Below are 10080 nucleotides of genomic sequence, written 5' to 3'. Positions count from 1 at the left end.
TTTCTCCCTAATTTCCTATCTGCACAGAAAGTCATATAACTTTTCTAGGATGCTGTTTGCTGTGTTTTCAAACAGACCTGACCTGATCCTCCAGAGATGGATACACACGCTTAGGGTAAGGCACTAATCATTGCTGCGTGGCAGGTCATGGGACTCTCGGAAATCACGCTTGGAAATAAAACCAATCTATAGAGTGAATTCCTCTGCAGCCTCCATCACTTGGAAAAGACTTATACCACACTCAGGCATTAGAAGGATCAGTATGGGACAGTGTCAGATCTCACCAACCTCTTGTACAGGGTTAAAAATATAAGAAGTTCCTAAAAAAGGAATTAGAGACACCATAGGATATTTTCTCTTTCCTCAGTTAAAAACATTATTGCTGTGGTGAGAAAAAAATAATCGTGATGACAGTCAGAGCTTCGAGTAGAGTCATCAGCAATTACATTTTTTGCTATTCTTCTTAAGCACTGTACAATGCAAGCCTTCTTTCCAGGCAGAAGGAACATCACAGTAGACAGGATATTATGCTCAGTGTTTTTGTGCTGTGTCTGTAATTACCAGAAGAATCAGTGTTGGTCATAAGACCAACCTGGCCATAGGCACGAGGAGCTGGGAAATATGTCAATGAGATATGTCACAATGTGCAACTGGATATTGCGCAACTCGATGACCAGGCTGACATATAGCCACCCTTCAGAAGCAGAATGCCAAGCAATGCCAAGCGCAGACAGAATGACAGCCCTTACAGGTGTGTTTCTCTATCAGCTCCTTCCTGGCAAGCCTCACCCCTTCTGTGTCTCTATGGAAAAATCTGCTTGTTACTCCTAGTAACTGCAGACAGACATTTCAGGTACGATCCTTTGCTGAGCGTTTAGTTTTTCCACCAGGTGATCCAATTTGGCTGTGCGTTGAACAAGTGTCCAGCGATACCGACAAGGTGAACAAAGATTCACATGGCCTGTTGCCTGCTCTCCAGTAACTCCCCTCTCTGCCAGGGGGAAATGCCAGCTACCTTCTCGCACCCCTGTTGAGGGGCTAGTCACCCTACCGTAACAACACGCCCCAAGAGCAGCTGGTGCGTTTCCTCCCTATGTGTTTTAACAGCAGTTTAAAAATATTTGGGCAATTTTTTTTTTCTCATCTCTTTCTTCTCTTTTAAATCAATGGTTTTTTAAAAAAATCTACACAAACAGATACTACAAGTAGAGCAAAATTTGCAGTGAGAGACAGGGAGTCCTGCTCCGCAACAAACGAGAGCAGGTGGGAAAGTCCGCATCAAGCCCCTCTAGCCTGCTCTAGTCTAGAAAGCAAGCTTTGGTTCCCTATTTTCCCGGTGAGTGCTCTAAGTGCAGGCTGAGAGCCCTTTTCATCACTGATTCAGCTGCGTCACTATCCAGCGGCGTCAGGAGAGCTCCAGCAGGGAATGTCCCCAGGAAAAGAGACAAGTGTAGGCTGCCGGTCTTGCTCGCTTTGGCTGGCACGCTGACTGTGAGACCACGGGCTCCTTCGGGCTGGGTCCCTTCAGCTCTCCCCCTGCCTCCTGATGAACATGTGGAAAGCCTCATATCTACCCTGAGGTACCACAGCCAGAAAAAGCAATCTCGCCAATTTTTGCAAGGCAGGAAATATGCCTCCTCTCCCCCCAGCTCTGCTAGTGAGGCCTGCGCTGTACTACAAATAGCAATGCACAAACGTATTGCCACTTAAAACACAATTATTTTTGCTTGCCATGGTTCCACCAAAACTTCTGATGAATCTAACATATGTGTGTCCTCTGTTTCTGTCATGAAAGTGCAATTATTCTGTGGGTTCACCCCAGATATTAGGTCATCAAAGCAAAGTAAAAGTAAAGGAACTGTGTGCTAGGAGTTTGGAGGGCAGAAGTTGCTCATGTAAGTTAAATTAGTCTACAAAATTATACCCTTCACTTGCTTTTCCCTTTCCCCCGTGTCAATGGATATACTTTAAAAATCCCGACTCCTTGACAAAGTTTGAATGACTCCCAACTTAAGCATCACATTGCCAAAAGCCTCTTTTGTTTCTTTATAGTTTGCATCTTCCCACACGTACAAACCGCCGTAAGAACACCCTCCAGCCATGGGCTGAGACATCATAGTTGAAGATATGTATGAAAGAGTAGGTGCAGAATGAGACACAACTAGCCAACTAACAGCTCAGCACGCTACCAGGAAAAATAAGGGCACAAAATTACCCCTCTGTCCAAAACCTGCAGGAACACAGGGCTCAGGCAGAAAGGACCGAGCCGCCGTTTGAGCAGCCTTTAGGAGAAGGTTGACTCGCTGACGAATACAGGGGACCAGGCTCCTAGTTCAGGCACCTTAATCAAATGTGTAAGCTTAGGTGGGGTAAATGTGGACACCCTCCCTCAGCCTCAGTGGGCAAAGTGAGGGATGATAGCATTTGCTACCTTTGCAGTGCCTCTGAGAGGACAATCGCAAGGGCAAGCGTGTTGCACAAACATCACCGTACTGGAGGTCAGAGAAATAGCTTAGACAGAAATCCTTTTCCTCAGTCCACTGAAATATCTCTAGACAGTAAAAGCCTCCATCACTCAGCCTCAGACAGAGTTGAACTAGGGATCTGCAACTTAAAGGTCAAGTCCTGTGTGTGTAAACCAGGGGAATTTGCCAACACAAAAGTAAATTTACTCCCCGTGGATACTGACCATTCAGACTTTGACGACCTGTAAAAAACTTTGCTCTTGTCTAAAAAAAGCATATAGCCGGACTAGTGCTTCCCTTGAACTAAAGACCTTTGCTTTCACCAAGTCCAGTGACTGGTGTTTCCACCCAACGGTTGAAAATACCTGTTTTTCCAAAGAAATGAGTTTGGATATTTTAATCTGCAGGTTACTAAGCAGTGCCTCCTCTGTACTAATGCTCCATTGTGCCCACACAGGACCGCAGTTCACTGAAAGCTCATAAATTTCATGTGGTTCTGCCTAGTCTTTATTTTAGGTTCTTGAACCATTTTTTGCTTTCCTCATTTTCTTTGCAGCTGCAGAGAGATATAGTAAGCTACTGTATAGCATTTTGAAAGCAGGGCCTCTGAGAAGTTTCCAAGCTGCATACAAGCAGGTTATTCTTTGGCTTGTTTTCTTTGGCTTGGTGTTAGCAGTACAGAATGAGTCAAACAGTATTAACTTTCAAGAGGGAAGTGGTGTGGTCAACCAAAACTGTTTGCGGCTAGATTGCGAAGATAGGTAGAGCAGGTAATGAAGAACAAGCCATAATGCAGGGTGTAGGTAGGAGGGGCAGACAGACTCAGACAAACAGAATCCTTAATAATTAAATCAACACTGTCGCCTAAATTTTTCTGCAGCTTTATATGCTACAGTTATGACACAGCCTGGCTTTTCTGGACTGGTCAGCCTCGAGAAGATGCCCTGGTGCATGTCATGCTTAAAGGACTCAAACTACACTCTCTGCAAAGGAAGAATATAGGTCAGGCACTATTAAAAAAAAAAAATCAACTTTTCATCTATGTCTGGTTAAATTCTTTCTTGTGTCTCCTCCCATTTTTACAGGCTGTTCCCTATCTGTTATTAAAGAAGGCAAGGGAGATGTTTCCATCCTTCCCTCTCTTTACGATGTGTCTCAGTTATAAACAAGCACATTGTTCCCTCATATCGCAGACAACTCCTTCTCTTACGACTGAGAAGCAGAGTTGAGATGGCCTCTCCCGAGCACTGCTCTCCCTCATGCTTTCCACAGACCTGTGCAGCAATTACATAGGAACGGCTTGACTGAGATTTATCATTAACACTAATAGAAAATGCATTTACTCATTACAATTCCTAATTGCAGCAGACAAACAAAGAGCAAGGGCACAAATGGAGATGCAGAGTAGAAGTACTTCTGTATTCTTCACAATGGGTGACGGAAGCCTGTGGTGTTTTCACATGGTCCTGCAAAGAGGAAACTGCTGCACCTTCTGATAATCCAGGGCAGGTGAAGCTGCGAGAGACCGCAGCGCAGATGAATTTTCACCCTTTTCGGTTGTATTCCAAAAATAAAATAAGTGTGTTCACTGAAAGTGCCACACAGCTTCACCCAGCCTTTCTCTTAGACTTGTGTTGTTTCCGAAAACACGTTAAGTAAGGCAACTCCTCAAAAACAGAGGCTTCAGAAAAGGGGCTGCCAAAAGCTTGTTTGGTGAATGGGAGCATCTGACTCCTCCACGCAGGGTGAAAGTTTCCCTCTCCCTTCTCCCAGCTCCCACAGGAGCCTGAGGAAGAGAAGGCGTTCTCTCCCACCTCCAGTGGAGAGCAAGGTGAAGAAAGTGGGTTGCAGAGGTTGTGTGCAATCAGGACCTGCTGCCCTCCAGCACATCCCTGAAGTAAACTTTCTGCTCAGCTTTGCTAGCTAATCTCCTTCTAGGAAGCATAGACGCTGTATGACACCCTTAAAACCACAGTACGCAGCTCCACTGTGCGGTTTCAGCTACAAGTCCATCCTTCCCCAGCTCGCGCAAACATTTTGTTCGCTCCTGTTTAATGGCTGCCATTCAAAAGCCCTTCCTTGATGAAGAAATATGATGGATGACGGACAAGACTCAGAACTCTTTGATTCAGAGCACCACCAACTAACTTCGCTGGAAAGATTCTTGGCATGTCAGTGAACTAATATCTTCAGTGGCAACTAGCATATAGTCACTCACATCCCCTATGGCCAGCACCTACTTGCCAGGGTGCTGCATGTCGTGGCTTTTCTTTACATACACACACACAAAATACAAGTTCCACCTGTGCAGGGCTTTTTTCGTATTTTTTTGGAAAATGCCCCCCCTCGCCCATGAAAGACTTGCTCACTGATCTTAAACAGCTACAAATTCTTTGTAGGTAAGTGCATTTGACAGGAGAAAGTCAGACCTACTCACTGCTTAGGAAGCATTTTCGGAAGTAATGTACATTTACCTAATTTAGCTCTCGTCACAGTTACAGAGTATTTGCCCTCTGACTTCAGCGGAGCTAGACCGAAGCTGTATATCCCTTGAAAATCCCACCGTGCAAATATAGGTAAACAAAAATATTCACCACAGTCTTTGTAGTCATTTGACCACTAGGAAATAAAATAATTAATATTAAGAGAAAAAAAGAAAAGGTTGACAAAGAGAAAAATAGTGAAAAACATCTGCCTACCTGTTCTCAATTTAAAATCACACTAATTCAAGGGGGATTGGAAAAAGAGCTGAGTGGGATTAAGTGACTCAAAAGGGAGTTGAAATTACTTATATAGAACTGATACAGTCTTACCGCCATTCCTAGCCCACACCAGAGCAACTCTGGTTTCCTGTTTACCTGCTTTATGTGAGGAAGCAAGTGTGTCTTTAAAAGAACAGCCAAATAACCAGGCAAGCAAATATGTATGAGCTACTGCACTCCCAGAAAAACAATTTTGACACAAGATTTCATATTGCACATATCTGACAATTTCATTGAACTAAAATGACAAATTCCCTGCCTCACATCACCCAACTCTTCTAACCCACTCTTCTAACTGACGCAGCAGTGAGACGGACAAATGCCAGGGTAAATAATCCTGTTACATCTTTTCCACATGGAAAAGAAGCCTCTGCACCACACAACCTCAAGGATGATGGTATTAAAAACCTGTTGAGGTCCTACCAATAGAGTAGGACAAAAAGGATCTCCCCATCACTGTTATGACAAGGAGTGGCAACCATTCATATAAATTTCATCATCCCTTGCACATCAGATGGAGAGCAACCAGCACTGCTTTTAGGAGTTGTGGGTAGCTGCTGGCCAGTTGAAGTCCATATGAGGCAGGTCTTGCCTGGATCTTGTCTGCACAGAGGGATCTTTGCACAGCAGCTACTGGTCTTTGCTTTTTTACTGGTCTTTTCAGCTCATGGGCAGCATGCCTGGCCAGTACATCTGTATGATTTCCAATCTGAAACCAACTGCTTGAGAGCAGGGGCTTTGCTTCAGGTCCCTGCTGCCAGTGAAAACTCCCTGGGGTGTCCAGGTGAGAGGACTCTGAGACCTCAGACAACAAGCTGGTGCTGTGCCAGCCCTGCCTGCCACTGTGAGGGGGCCAACCCCAGCCCGGAGCTGCCCACGCTTCAAGCGGGCTGCTCTGCCGTCCCCTCAAGGAGGAGAAGGGACTTATCAAGAAGCTGGGATGTGGGGCACCGAGAGGTCTTCCTGGGACACAGCAGACCTGAGAACTGTGGAGGTGCCCATTGATGCTCTGCAGATCTGATTGCATCCAGACACGTGTCCTCTGGTCCCATTCTGCAGCCAGACTTTAAACATCCAGCATCATGTTGTCCCGTGCTATGTGATGCTCCTGTGCTATAGCATCCAGTGCTAAGCCAGAAGGCCCAAAGCTGTATCGCTGGAGTAATTCAGGCTGGTCGTGTCAAAGTGTGTGCACAATGGCAACAGGCCCATTTCCCCCTCACTCTTCGCTTTTCTTCAGAAAACACAAGTCACAAAGGGACAAATTGCTCTCTGCTCTTTCACTCTTAGTGTACTTTCATTATGAAAAATGGGCTGGTGGCATGCACAGCTTTCACAGCAAGGAAAGACGTGCCAACCACAGGATGTGCATTTTAGGCTGTTGTTCCCTTGCCACTCCAGGGGACCACGGAGCTGGCCTGGCTGCCAGGGGACTGCTAGGACTGCCTGTTCAGAAACAGCTCCTTCAGTCTGCAAGCATGCCCTTGCAATAACATACCACTTCATTTTATTTAAATTTATTCAGGAGGCCTATTTGTCCATTCTTTGATGAGACACACGCGCAGAGAAAGGAAAGCAACAGCGATCCCCGACCTCCCCGTACCCATTTACGAACAGCAAAGCATCAGGTCACATTGTGTGAATTGGAGCTAGCAATGTTGGGTAACTTCTTCTAGCTGCTGCACGCCTGCACATAACCATTGCACAAGTCGACTACAAATGTCCCCAGAGTGCACTCATAATTTAAGCACCAGTCTGCCCACGTCAGTGTCACCCAGACAATAGGACGCGGGGACATAAATACACAGGCACAGACCCAGCAGTGCGCAACCATCGGCTTTTCTTGCAGCCCATCCCTTTCTTTTCTCTGTACACAGTCTATTTAGATTGGAAGCTCTCAGGGGCAAGTACCTTAGCCAAGATTTTTTAAAAAGCAATTAGCAAATCTGGGTTCTGATACTGAGAGGATGTTGTGCTGCGGTGCACGCAACCAGTGTTAGCAAAGGAAGAAAGAGTTTTTTCCTCCACACGTTTTCTCCTAAGTAATTTTTAGGCCCTGGAAGACTCAAGGTGATTGGAGGTATCTGAAAAGCAATTTCTGATTTTTATATGGTGGGCCTATTCCAATGACACAATGATTCATTTTTTTCACAGTTTCTAAACTTCATTGTCCATTGGTACCTGTTAATCTCAATTCCCAACAGCACTTGCAGCAGAAAGCAAGAAAGAAATGATGGCATTTAGTATTATTTCAGCTCACTGAAATGAAAAGGTTTTTTGGAGAATGGGCTGTTTTTATCTTGCATGAAAAGCTGAAGGTGGAAACAATGTGAAACCCTCAGAGAAATCATCCTTCCCCAGCCTGAGGTGCAGTCTTCCTCTCTTCTGCCACGGGATGGGGGATGCCAGCCCCTCACGGTCTCTGCCAACACTCCTCCCAGAAGCTGCTCTGGGAGTCTGAGTCTGTGGGCAAAGGTTGGATGGGGTAGGGGAACGGACAAGCAGATCAGGTGCACTGAACACCACCAGCCCTTGGGAATTCCCTAGAAAAGACCCCAGCTGGGCAAGGAGGTATTTGAAGGTTTTCTTCAAAACAGCTACGGGCTATGGGTTTTCTTTGAATCTTACAAGTAAGATGGAATCACTTCAGATCAGGGTATGGGGTTGTCCTTAACCGTGGTTGACCAGCGATGTAGCTGCCCCTGCACCCAGCTGGCTTTGCCAGGAGACAAAGGAGGTTTCATTCCTAAAAAGACACTTCTCGGGCCAGTATCTTTTCAAGCTCCTTCTCAAATCCTGCACAGCAATATTATTCTCTCTCTCCGCTCCTCAGCATTCTGCCCTTTGATACAAGGATGCCAGAAAAGTGTTTGCGAAAACTACGTATCCAATATGGGATAATCACATTTAATGCCCAGCTTAAACTTGGACATCTTGGGCCCACTGGGGCTAAATCCATGTAGGCTTTTCATTTTGCACCACTTTCAGGCGCTCGGTCCATTAGTGAATTTTTCAGAGCTAGGTAGGTTAAAACAATTCAATGAGAAAAACAGAAAGAAGCAGTCAAAAGAAGAAAAAACCCTAATTTTTCAGCAGACGTACAGAGTAGGTCAAATGGCCTAAGGGAAATATTTAATTTAAGAGTCATACTATTTCTACCAAGTTTCCTAACCAAAAGTATTTTCATCAGGAGCACTACTCTTGATCTGGTTACTGCTAATGATTTTCCCCATGGACTTAGCTCATAAAAACATAAATGGCTTTATGAATCATAGAATCATAGAAGTTGGAGAAGAAAATGATGGGTTAGGTCATCTCGCCCTTCTCCCTGACAGTGTGGTATTATTTCTTTTTATAAAAAAAATTGAAAACAAGCATTTATTCAGATCCAGACAATAAAATGCTAAGTTCAAAGGAGATTTTTAAAATACGTAATGAAAGCAGTGGAGGAAGAGCCAGATTCTTAAGTACCTTGGCTCTCTCTACAAGCCATGACAATTTGACGAGAAGTATCGTCTGGATAGCCACCGCCAGAAATTCAACGGCAAAAAGGGACAATGGTGTAAGTCCTGCGCATGAGTAACTGTAAGTGTAAACCCGTTAGTTACACAGGCAAATATGCTGCCAGGCAAAGACCTGGTCACCACAGTAACCACAACCAAATGTACAAAGGGACAACCAAAATCCCAAAGTTCTTTGAGCAGAGTGAAGGTGGCACTTGGATAATACACACCGTGTTATCGTCACGCATCGTCACCTGCCTCCACACACCCCAGTGAGCCAAAAAGTCTGTAATTTGCATATTTGCTTTTGGAATCTTTAAATATTTTTCTGGTTTTCAAAAATAGATTCAAATTCTGCTTTGTATTAATTTTTGAAGTTTTTTCCCCAAGCATGTATAGTTGAAACATTCTTTTTAAAAAATGTATTTCTGCCTCCTGTAAATTTGCCTAAAAATCATCCTGGTGTGAAGTTCTGACTTTCATGCTCAGAAATGGCCCCTTACCTTCCAGCATTTTTTTTTACAGAAAATGCAGGCACTCATTAGAATTCAGAGGATTGTCTATCTCAGAACCATTATAAACAAAAAGTAAATGAATCAACAACTGTTGCTGGAGTTGGGTTTGTACTTCAGCATGTTTTTTCTTGGTCTTTGTAAGACAACATTATCTAATTGTATCTAATGTTCCCATTAACTGTCTTTCATGGATTTCTTTTGAACTGGGACATCTTAGAAAATACATCTCAGTATTTCTGTAATTCCTTTAGCTCGAGGGAGAGAGTCATGTATCTGTAGGTATGAATATTCCCAAATACTGATTACTGAAATGAGAAACGCTCTAATCTAGCAATTTTAATTCTGATTCTAGTCTCAATACAAGAAGGCTGATATCATTTTAAATCCCTTCAATACACACATGCAAGTTTTGTTATGTCTAACTGTGGATCCCGTATGTGAGTTTGTGCAGGTAACAGCCCTGCAATCTATTTTTGAACAGGCTGCACACGTAACTGATCTAATTGAACGAAAGCAAAATAGGTGAGTGAGAGTATAGAAAAATAAATATACAGGTCAAACCAGCCAGAACTGTCTCAGAATGGAGAAGGCACTAGGTACCACCTCTTCTTTCCTTCGCAGCCCGTGGTGTTATCTTTTCAGGACAATCAGTATCTCAGTCAAACACGTAAAGAGAAGAGGAGAGAGTGGACTGATGGCAACAGCCGCTGTGATTCAGAAAACCTCGGTGAGAAGCCAAACCTAAGGACTTTGCAGCTCACTTAAAATGAAAGGAGCGTAATCCCTTCTACATTTCATCACAAATGTCAGCGATAAAAGGAGCTGTGCATTCCTG

The 10080-nt window shown here is 44.2% G+C and overlaps 1 protein-coding gene across 1 annotated transcript in view; it reads right to left on the bottom strand.

The window, feature by feature from the left end:
* LOC104488972 (runt-related transcription factor 1) overlaps positions 1-10080 on the bottom strand; it is a gene marked incomplete at both ends in the record, with an annotated part of 35554 nt that overhangs the window by 6188 nt on the left and 19286 nt on the right. The window lies entirely within an intron of this gene.

Source organism: Buceros rhinoceros, unplaced genomic scaffold, assembly GCF_000710305.1.
Source record: "Buceros rhinoceros silvestris isolate BGI_N320 unplaced genomic scaffold, ASM71030v1 scaffold13532, whole genome shotgun sequence".
In the NCBI taxonomy this organism is placed as follows: Eukaryota; Metazoa; Chordata; class Aves; order Bucerotiformes; family Bucerotidae; genus Buceros; species Buceros rhinoceros.
Note: the sequence above shows the minus strand (reverse complement) of the source record. Positions and strands in the feature narration are given on the sequence as shown.